Genomic DNA, 10,651 nt, shown 5'->3' with positions numbered 1-10,651 from the left:
GTATCATTTCTTTGCATTCTCCTGTACTCTCGTTAGACTTTCTTTGTACCTGGGAGCCATTCCACATACACTGTGGCTCAGGTTACAGAGGGTTTTTCTAATTGCATCAAAGATGGAGGGTTTTTTTTTCCTTTCAGTTTCTTGTCATCCTTATTATTTTTGGGTGATTACCAAGAGGCAAGGAGAATAGTACTATTTTTGCCTCTATTACTTAAAATCCAAAAATGAAGACTGGTCTCTTAATTTTGTTTTGTTTCAAATTTTATTTATCCTTTTTAGAGGAAACTACAAAGATGAGAAAGCTCAGAAACCACAATCAAAGAAATTACCCCCGTCACGATGTAGCACACCGAGGACAATAATTATTTTGTCTACTTCTTCAACTCAAAGAGCTTGCCACTATATCACACTTTGGCATAATTTTAATGGTGGATTTGACCTAAAATATTTCTAAGAAAATAAATATAAAATCTGGACTACATTTCTAAGAAAATAAACATAAAATCTGGACTTTGTACTAAGAAACTCACGTTTCATACTTGAAAATAGAGTTTCTATGAAATCTCAAAAGTTTGAAATAATAAATATTTATCCAGTGATCCTTTCACATATATTCTGTTTACCCTCAGAAGTAGATTTTGGTGAAGGATAGTTAATATGGAAAATATTAATATGTTTTCCTGAATTTAGTTTATTAACAGAAAATGTATTTCTAGATCATTGATACAGCAGCATCCACTAAGACCTGACCTCTTAATACTGTTAAAACACAGTGGTATGTCACATTCATAGTGTACACCAATATCTCTTTTCTTTTTGGCAAAATAAAAAAGGTAAATATTCAATGCCCCCATTAGATAGACTCAGATATGCAACAATTTCTGACACCAATCTAGAAATCTAGAAATGCGTTACCTTAAAAATAACTGGAATTTAAAAATAAAACAAATAAAAACATTCATAGAAATGTTTTCATTCGCTGGTTGCATTTTTGGACAAAAATTAACTGAAGGATGAATATTCCTATACGGTTATATTCAATGAAATCCAGACTTTCAGGTAAGAATATCTAGGACTTATTCACATATGTGCCACTGAAGTCAGTACAAAAAAAAAAAAAGCTGTGGAGTAGAAATTCACCTAGCTGAACCTTGCAGACACTTGAAGAGTTAGGGCAAAGGCATTGTTAATAGATTACTTCTTTTAACATGTTCTAACTCTTCTCTTACTGTTACCTACACTGCCAGTGGTGGGTGGGTAAATATCTTTCAGCTCCTGAAAACCTTTTTGTTTGGAAGCAGAGAGGATCATGGTTTGGCCTGCCACAATTGTGTTGTTGGTTGGCAGGGAAATCTAATTATTCTATAATATATCACAAGATCTAATAATCACACAGTAACCACATTGTTCTTCATCTAGGGTCCTTTCTTTTCTACCCTAGTTTCTGCTTAAGGCTGGATGTTCCAGCATCTCCGTGAATCTTCCATCTATCCTTTTGTAAGTGTTCTGATTATTAATGCCTGTCTTAATACATTCTGTCAGTGAGTACAAAGGATATAAGGGTGGTCAGACCCTCACATTAAAGATAAAAATAAAGAATAAACTTATTAGAGGAAGGTCAGTTATAACAAAAGCAAACAAGTGTCACATATATACATGGTGCAGATTATATGCGTTTCGATTCCATCTGCATGGGAAGTGCTGGCATATGGAAAGTTTTCTATTGGAAAGTTTTCTGACCTGCACTTTGATGTTAGTTGTGACGTTAGATATGATATTAACTATGTAGATAACAAAAAGAAATAAATATTCTTGATTAAAAAAAGAAGAACATTAAGTTTGATAGTTAAGGCTTAAAACCACAAGGAAAGAGCAATCATTAAATCTTTATTAAGTATTTATTATGTTGAAAACATGTTACCCACTGCTAGGGGTATATGAACAATTGAGTTTCTGTCTCTCAGGAATTTTTAACACATTTCTCGAGATGACATGGAAATTAAAAGAAATATAGACTAAGCCAGAAATAAATGATTTCCACAAACATTAAATATTAAATTTCAGGACTAATAGTTCATATGAAGAACTATATCAAGTCAGGGTCTAGAAAGGTCTCATGTGGGAGTGAATGGGGTTAAGCCTTGAAAGGTAGATAGAAATTGGATAAGTAGAGATAAAAAGTAGGGAGTCTGAGGGTGAAAGGAGGTATGAACATATTTGGAGCTAGGGAAGTTTTGAAGTTATTTGGTTAGAGAAGGTGATTTATATGAGCAAGTAGGAAATAAACTTAGAAAAGAAGATCAGGACCAAATTCAGAAACTTAGTGCAAAAGGAGATCTCAAAGAGTTATTTACTCCAATACTTAACTTTTGCCTAAGATCATACTTTTAAAAACTGAATTAGATAAATAAGTTTTTCCTATTTTTATAGAATTGGTGATTTTATTAACTCTCGCCTTAGAATTTCTCTTACTTCAATTTGGGCTTATTTTCTCCTCATTGCTGAATTGAACTCTCTTTATAAAAGGCTTTGTATTAAGCCAAATGAGTTAATTAATGCTGTGGTAAAAAGACAGTCTCCCAAATGTCAGAGGCCAAATACAACAAAGGATAATTTCTCACTCACTAAGAATAAATGTGCAGTGTAGGCCGACGGGAGACTCTGCTCCATACAATAACTCAGAGATCCAAGGTAACTGAGGCAACCTCACTGGTCAGCTGTACCACATGGAGCGCTGGTTTCTAGGTTGCTTCAACAAGGGAAAATCCAGCTGTGAGATCACACGCTGCCTTTCCATAATTTGGCACATCACTTCCTCACATACTATTGGCTGGTCACATGGCCCTCCAACTACAGAGGGGTGTAAAAGATAGGGGAACAGATGGGATGTTTGGTGAGCTCCACTCTCTTGACCACAATTTTCAATGTGGGAAGCACATCAATTGAAGGCACATCATAAAATTTCTCCAACCTCTTGTTTATTAAAATACTACTTGTTCTCAAAACTTAAATTTGGAGATTTTATTTCCTAGACTTTTCATCTTTGGGTGAGTATCATCTCTAAATTCTTGCTAACTAATCCCTAAGTGGAAATTAATTTTTTTAAAACACAACATGATCACATTTTAATACACAACCAAAATACAAAACACCATAGTAAATTGATGGCAATAAAATATGATATTTGCATGACAAATGGTTAACTTCTTTAGTCATAAATGAGCTCTTAGAAACCAATAACAGAGATGTTGATACACCAAGGGAAGTGAAAAACGGAAAACAAGAAAATGAAATAACACGAGTGACTAGTAAAGATTAAGCGTATATGAAGATGACTGAGCTGAACAATAACAGAAGAAAAACAATTTCTTTGTAATATCATATTACCAAAGATTACAAATCTAACATTTATGCAGTTTTAGGAAACAGACCCACATAAGCACTGGGAGACAAGATTGATGAGGTCCCATCTATATAGTAGGGGAAATGTGGTTTGGACTCAAACTATAAATTTTGGATATCCTTATTCCTAGCAGTTCCAATTCATTGGAATTGTTTCAACAAATTAGTTGGATAAATATACAATTTATATATAAATCATGTTTACTGCATAGAAAGTTTGTAGCTAGTATACAGACCCACAAAAAATGACTTGCATATTAATTTATCGATACGCCCAAAAGGATGTGCACAAAATTTCATTAATAGTAGATAACATAGATGGAGGTGGCAGAATTAGAGGAGGAAAAGAGGCATTTAAGAAGTAAAATATTATACTTCACAAAATTCCATGTCCTTTGAAATCTTGAAAAAGATGATTTTTTATGAATCAATTTTAAATTTCTCTGTGATAAGTGAAAATTTTAAGTATATCCACTTATGGGAGCATTGAAATGAAGCCTTAAAATTACACCATCCTGAGCTTCTCTGTGTAACAATGTCTCCACTATTCAAGCTCCTTAGGTTTAGTCCTATGGCAACAATGGAAACAGTCAACATGCTTGGTTACAATTTTCTCTTTAAGTCACTTTCAAACTTGAGCCTTCTCAGCCAGTTTTTCTGTTCTACAGGGAATGTCCATTACAACACATCAATGAGGAATCTCCATACATTATGAAGACTGTCTTTTGGGTTTACTGAAGATGGTGGCATAAGCAATGACATCGGTTTTCCTATTCAGTCATCACAATCATTATCGCCAAGGGGGGAAATTATAATTAACGTTGGTTCTCTAAGAAATGTAAGAAAAAAACCAATGTAATTATTTTTTTATTGTCTGTGTATGGATTTACCATTTCATAAATTATGTATTAACCAAAGTTAATTTCAGATCAGCTGTCTGCGCCACATCTCTGGCTGCTCTCTGAACTCATCCTGTTTTAGTCTACTTTTAAGATTTTGCTCCAAGTCTTTTACCTTCTTGGCCAACCCACTTTCACCCTGCAAAAATGTGTCCTTTCTTCAAAGTCCGCAGCCAGTCATCTTCTCCAAAAGGCTTGCCCAGATTCTCCCAATCAAAATGAATACCTCCCTCTCCAAACTAACAAAATGTGAACATCCAAGACTTACCCTGGCATGCATTGTGTTTGCATCTCTATAAATTATGCAATAAGGACTTTGCTGTCTCCACTCTTCCACCTCCCACCCCAACTCCCTGGAAACATTTGGCAATGTCTGAGGACTATTTTGATTGTCACGTTCTGGGGAGGTAGAGGACTGCTACTGGCATCCAATGGGTAGAACAGGGATGCTGCTAAATATCCTACAATCACACACAGGACAGCCACCACAAATGAGGCTAGTCCAAAATGTTAATTAGTGTCCAGGTTGAGAAACCCTGCTGGAGATAAGAAGACCAGAATAAGAACTGTTTTTCCCCATATTTCCTTCCCACAGAGTGCCAACAATAATGCTCAGCAGACAGTTATGTACTCAATAATGAATGGGCTTCAGAAATGTCTCAATGTGTCACCAGGAGGTATTGCTAGGAAGGAGAAATTAACTTTTACTAATAGCCATGGTTGAGTCTTCTAATGCTTGCCCATAGTTTCCTTCTTTTTAGACCCATGAGAACATTATATCAGTACTTCTCCATTTCTTTTGCAGTTGAGTATGACTGTTATTTCTGGCCATTACGTGGTGTATGCAAGTGACTTGAGCCATTTCTGGGCAAGAGTTTTTAATTGCTGGTCTGAGATCCTCAGGTTCCCTGTTCTTTCCGCTGTTGAAATCAGCGATTCCATCCTGCATCCACAGTGAGCATCCCACAGATGTACGAAGGATAGGTAATGTGAGCAAGAGCTCATTGTTAAACCAAAATGCTACCACCAGTTTTTAGTGCCATATGCATATGAATATTTTAAAAAATCTCATGTAAAATTCTGCTCACTCCTTCAAGGCTTGCTTATATCAGCATGATTCTTCTTAAAATGTCAATGTTATCATTGCAGCTTGTTAGCCTACTATTCTCTGATGTGAACCTGTTCTTTGGATTCATTTTACTGATTCATCAAAAGATTTTTGAAATCAACCATTTTTGAAAGATTTCCTAAAGCAGTCTTCATTCTGCTTTTGGACTTTTGTTTTACTACCTTCACGCATAGGGCTGTAATATTGACTTTACCTTTTCTAGCGAATTGTAGTTTATATATGATCTCAATTGCCCTATATTTATTTCAATTTGCCTCACAAATCTAATTCTATTTGCTTCTGTTAGTTTGTGAAATATTTTCTGTTAACATGAAGTCACTCATGGGACACAGAAGTACCATAAAATTATAGAAAGAACACAGCAATGGGGTAATGAGGTAGTACATAGAACTTTGTGCCTAAGGTAGAAAAGCTGGGTCCCAGTATAACTCTACTGGTTTATTGCTGTAAGATAGATAAAGCCTACACATGCACTTTGTAAACAATTATGTGCTCAGCAAGGGGAAGTTTTTACCAGTGTGCTCTTAGGTCTCCTGCTCTGGCTTTGATGCCACTGAAATATATAACCATGAATAAGTAAATTGACTCCTTGGTTTTCAGTTTCCTTCCTCATATCCTAGATGGTAAAGTAATTGATTTTTATTTCTCTTTCTGCGAATTAAAAGTCCAGGTTTCTATACACAATGAGTTATTCCTAATTTAAAGGCTTTTCAAAAATTTCATCCTCTTGAAAAAAGAAATGTGACTTATTCCCTTATTTCTCAAATTATTTAAATTGTTTAAATAGCCAAGAGATAAGTAATCTCTATGCATTTCCAACTTTATATTTTATATAACAAACATAGTGCATAACCCACTGTTTGTTCTCAATAAATGTTGAGATGAATAACTATTTACCATAGTATTAAATCACTCAACAAAAACAATTCATTTGTAGCATAGATTTATAGTATTAAATACTAATAGGAATAATAATAGCTTTTGGTAAGGCAGTGTTTCATGGGCATTGTGTTTATCATCTTAATTTCACAACAATGGTAAAAGGTAGGTGAAAATAATAATGAAGTGAAAATGAAGGTAATATTATTTTTTAGCTTGGGATATATGACCTCTTTATTCTTTTTAAATTTCCCAAAGCATTTGTGATCACTCTTAGGAATCAGTGTACAAACTATAATCTGAAAGAAATTGGTGGTATTTTTACAGTACGTGAACACAAGCATCTGATTTATAGTTCAATCTGTTAATGCACTCTGTTATTAGGCCACCTGGCAGTTTTATGCATTGTGAATTTAAAGAGGAGCTCACTGTAACATAAGCTTTACAAGCTGGGGAAATATTATTGAAATGAAACATGAATGAGGACCATTTAAACAATAAAATAATGTGTAGAGACTATATATTTTTTAGTTTTAGCTAATACATGCCTTAGGTATAAATTCTGAAGCAAGTTGAGGTTCTTATGAGACTATAAAGATGAAATTCAAAATAAAATTATTCTTGTGCTATTGTTAATCATGTAATATTCATGTTCGTATAGAGAAGAAAACTACAGCCACAAATTCCTCTGAAAAATTAAGATCTCATATCTACTACATTTTCTTTGAGTAATTACAGAAGTGTACTTGGGGAAATGCTGTCAGAATGAAAACCCAGAATTGAAAGGTGAAAAAAAAACCCCTGTAACTTATTGACCATCTCTTTTATGACTCTCAGTTTTATTATCATTGAAGGAATTTGATCCACCATTGTTGAAGTACAAAATAAGGTCTGTACAAAGATAATCCTAGAAAATATGTCAATAAGATTAAACAGTGGCATAACAGTGAATCTGTATTAGACTTGAAAAAAATATGTCTATGTAGTGTGACGATATTCACACTACATTGTTCAAAATGCATCAGTTAATAGCTCATGTAGTTTAGGAAAAGTGTTATATTATGAAAAGTATGATAAGTAAGCTGAATTCTTTACGGTGATCCATGAAATTTGGGCTTGGTGTATTTGATTTTATGTCACTACTGTAGTTCTCTTTAATTAAATTATGAATTAGAAATTAAAAGGTAGTTATTGTTTTTATTCAGACATTATACTACAATTAAACTGCATTATCCATATCAGGGTTTTAAAGGGATCTTATTATATCATTCAACTTCTAATTTCAAGACAAGTTTTCCAGTATATATATGCTTTAAAAACATTCAAATGGCTCAAGGGAGATTGTATTTTTGTTTATATAAACATACCCCTTATCTTTCATTTTTAAAATTTAGAAAATGTGAAAGACTAAGAATGTTACATGTATTATATTTTGAATATAAGGCACTTCACAAATACTTCTGGAAAATAATGCCGTTTGAAATACATATTTATTCTCTAAAATTCATGAGCAAGTATTGAAACTCTTCTCATTGTCTCAATGTTTTTCATATAATTAACTGTCTAGTGAAAAAAAGTAAAATACGTTTTCTTATACATTGGAAGACAAAATCAAATATTTAAAATATATACAGTAACTAATGTGCTATTATTCTTTCAACCTTAATATTTACTTTATCATTAGACATTTGGATCTACATTTTGATTCTGATATTTCTGTTTAATCTTCTAGTCTTAATATTTCACTTTAGAGATTTTGATAATATGATGTCCAAACATTTTCTTACAGTAAAAAAAGAAAAAAAAAAACTATGAAAATAAATGATCATTTAACAAGTTATATTTCCCCAAGTATCAATCACGGCATATTATTTGGGTTAATTTTTTGAGATTTGGCATTTGGGTCCTTCTTATCCTGCCATTTACTGAGGTTACTGTGTATTTTTTGCCAGTCTAATGTACCCTGAAGACTTTTGGTTTGGGAACTTCAGGAGGTCACAGGATATGATAAAATTCATTTTACTGAAGTGTACTGGTTATGAAAATTGCTTGTTCCAGTGGGTGATTTCACTACTTCATTTACAGCATAAGTGTTCATTGTGCTTCCAGTGGCTGGGATCTGACCCCTATATTTCTCATTTTCCTTCTGAAATGTGGGTCAGCAGTGTTGTCAGATTCCCTCTCTCCTGTAAAACATTTTATTTTTAACTCTTTGACACGAGAGCTTTCTAAAGAACAGATTAAAAAAAAAATGTCCTGCTAGACGGCATTTATGCCTCGAAGGAGTATCATTGCCATTGACCTCACAACTCTTCTTAAATAGTCAGAGAAGGGAAACAGAATTGTCAATTAGGCTTCCGGGGGGGGCAGCATTCAGCCCAACTCGACTGGTGCATGGCAGCATAATCATGCAGATCCAGCTTCAGGAGGAGAAGCCGTTCAAACCTATAATAATGAGGGTTCAACAAATTTGAACTTCCTTTCTCAATAGCAGATATAGAAGATGTGGATTTGTTATACACTTATGAGAAGATTTTGTAGCATTGAAATGTTACTTTGGATTATTCAGCCTAATTCTCTGATTCACAAATCAGAGGTCAGGCTTCTAGAGAGCCTCTAGAAGTCCGTTTCTGCTTTCACAGATATGCTGGTTAGAAACAAAACAGATTTTTTTCTGACAATGCATTTTATGTTCTTCCTTTTCTGAGAGACCATTGGGCCAAAGAGGATTTATCAGTATTCAGTAACAGTGTACTAAGAAAAACTGATACTCTTACCCACCTTTTAGGATTTGGTATTTGGTATACTCACCAATAATGAAAAGAATAAGTAAAAAATTCAATAATAAATTATAACTCGGTCTTTATATTTTACTAACCACAACAACATTTTTATGATTTAAATTAACACCAATTTTTCTTAAACTAGGAAGAAAGTAATAGAAGGAAAATATAAGTAATATAAAATGCAAAGTAGCAAGTATATAGTCAGTATAGTGTAGTAGAAAGAAATAGTCAATAAGATCTGCTCTTCTTTTCTGCCAAGCCACCATCCTAAAACTGGGCTGCAACACTTCAACTAGTAAGATGATATCCATTTGAAATATTTTCCTTCATGGAGAAATTGTGTCTGGTCTTACCCAATAGTAACCTGACCTATTTGTTTCATTTGTAAATGAATTTTTACCAGGCCTAGGCCTGTTTCTCAAAGGGAGACCGAGACAGGGAGATGGGACCAAGGCCAATGGTGCTTGCTTAGTCTATAAGAGAAGGATGATTTCCCCTTCATGGAATGGAAGACAGTTATAATCATACTACCTGAAGATAAACAATAGAGGCTCACTGTAGTAACTGCCAGAAGCTGAATTGGGAAATCAAAAGTAAAACAACAGCTGGGCTGGGTCTTGTATTGGTCACCTATTGCTCTATTTAGTTCCCAGCCAGAGTGGATCTCTTCTATCTTTCTGTGCGACATACGGGCGCAAAATCTCAACCACACTTTTACACTGGAGTCTAAATTCCTTAGCTAATTAGTGCTATGATTTATTACAATAGTTATTTGAAACTGAATTGAAGTAGTTATTATCGAGGATGGTCCTTGCTCCCTGAGGATAGTTGCTGAGTTGAACAAACCGGGAAAAATACCTCGAAGAAAATTCATGCTGCAAAATAACTACGATATTTATAGTTTATCAAATAAGAGTGCTAAGGCCAGATTTAGTGCCACATGTGTCTATTACCCAAAGTGGTAATAGTTAAATGAATTCACAAGGATGCCGTATGTTTTTTAAAAAAAGAAGATAAAAGGCTTGGCTATCTATTGCAAAGACCTCATGAAATTCTCCACTGAGATGGTGTAACAAATTTGTCACCAGGTGCAGTCACAGAGAACAGGCGTTGAAATGGAATCATAAGCCGCAGTTGTTATACATAATAAAAATCTACTGTGGAGATGTCTCTATGTAATATTTCTGAACACTGAAGCGCCCCTTTTCGAAAAGGTTAAAGTTATATTACAGCTGTTAGTGACCCAATAGGAACTGTGTCATTTTCCTATGTTTGTATGCTACATTCATGTATGCATAGTCATATCCATATTGATTGATTTGCCACATTTTATATTGACCATTACAATGGAAGATGAAAGAGTATACCTAGATAGATTTACTGTTAGCTTATTGTAAATAGTCTGCAAATGTTTTTAAAAGTTGGTTTACCCAAGAATTCCTGCTATCATAATCTCACCACTTGTATTTCATTTTTTCTTCTATTCCATGGGGTATGTGACTCTGCATAGAGTCTAGACTCCTACACATCATAAGTCTATTGACCTGGAATAATTG

The sequence above is a fragment of the Monodon monoceros genome, unplaced genomic scaffold, assembly GCF_005190385.1.
Source record: "Monodon monoceros isolate NGI ecotype Baffin Bay Population unplaced genomic scaffold, NGI_Narwhal_1 Super_Scaffold_8, whole genome shotgun sequence".
NCBI classification, from domain to species: Eukaryota; Metazoa; Chordata; class Mammalia; order Artiodactyla; family Monodontidae; genus Monodon; species Monodon monoceros.
This window is presented reverse-complemented; position numbering follows the sequence as displayed.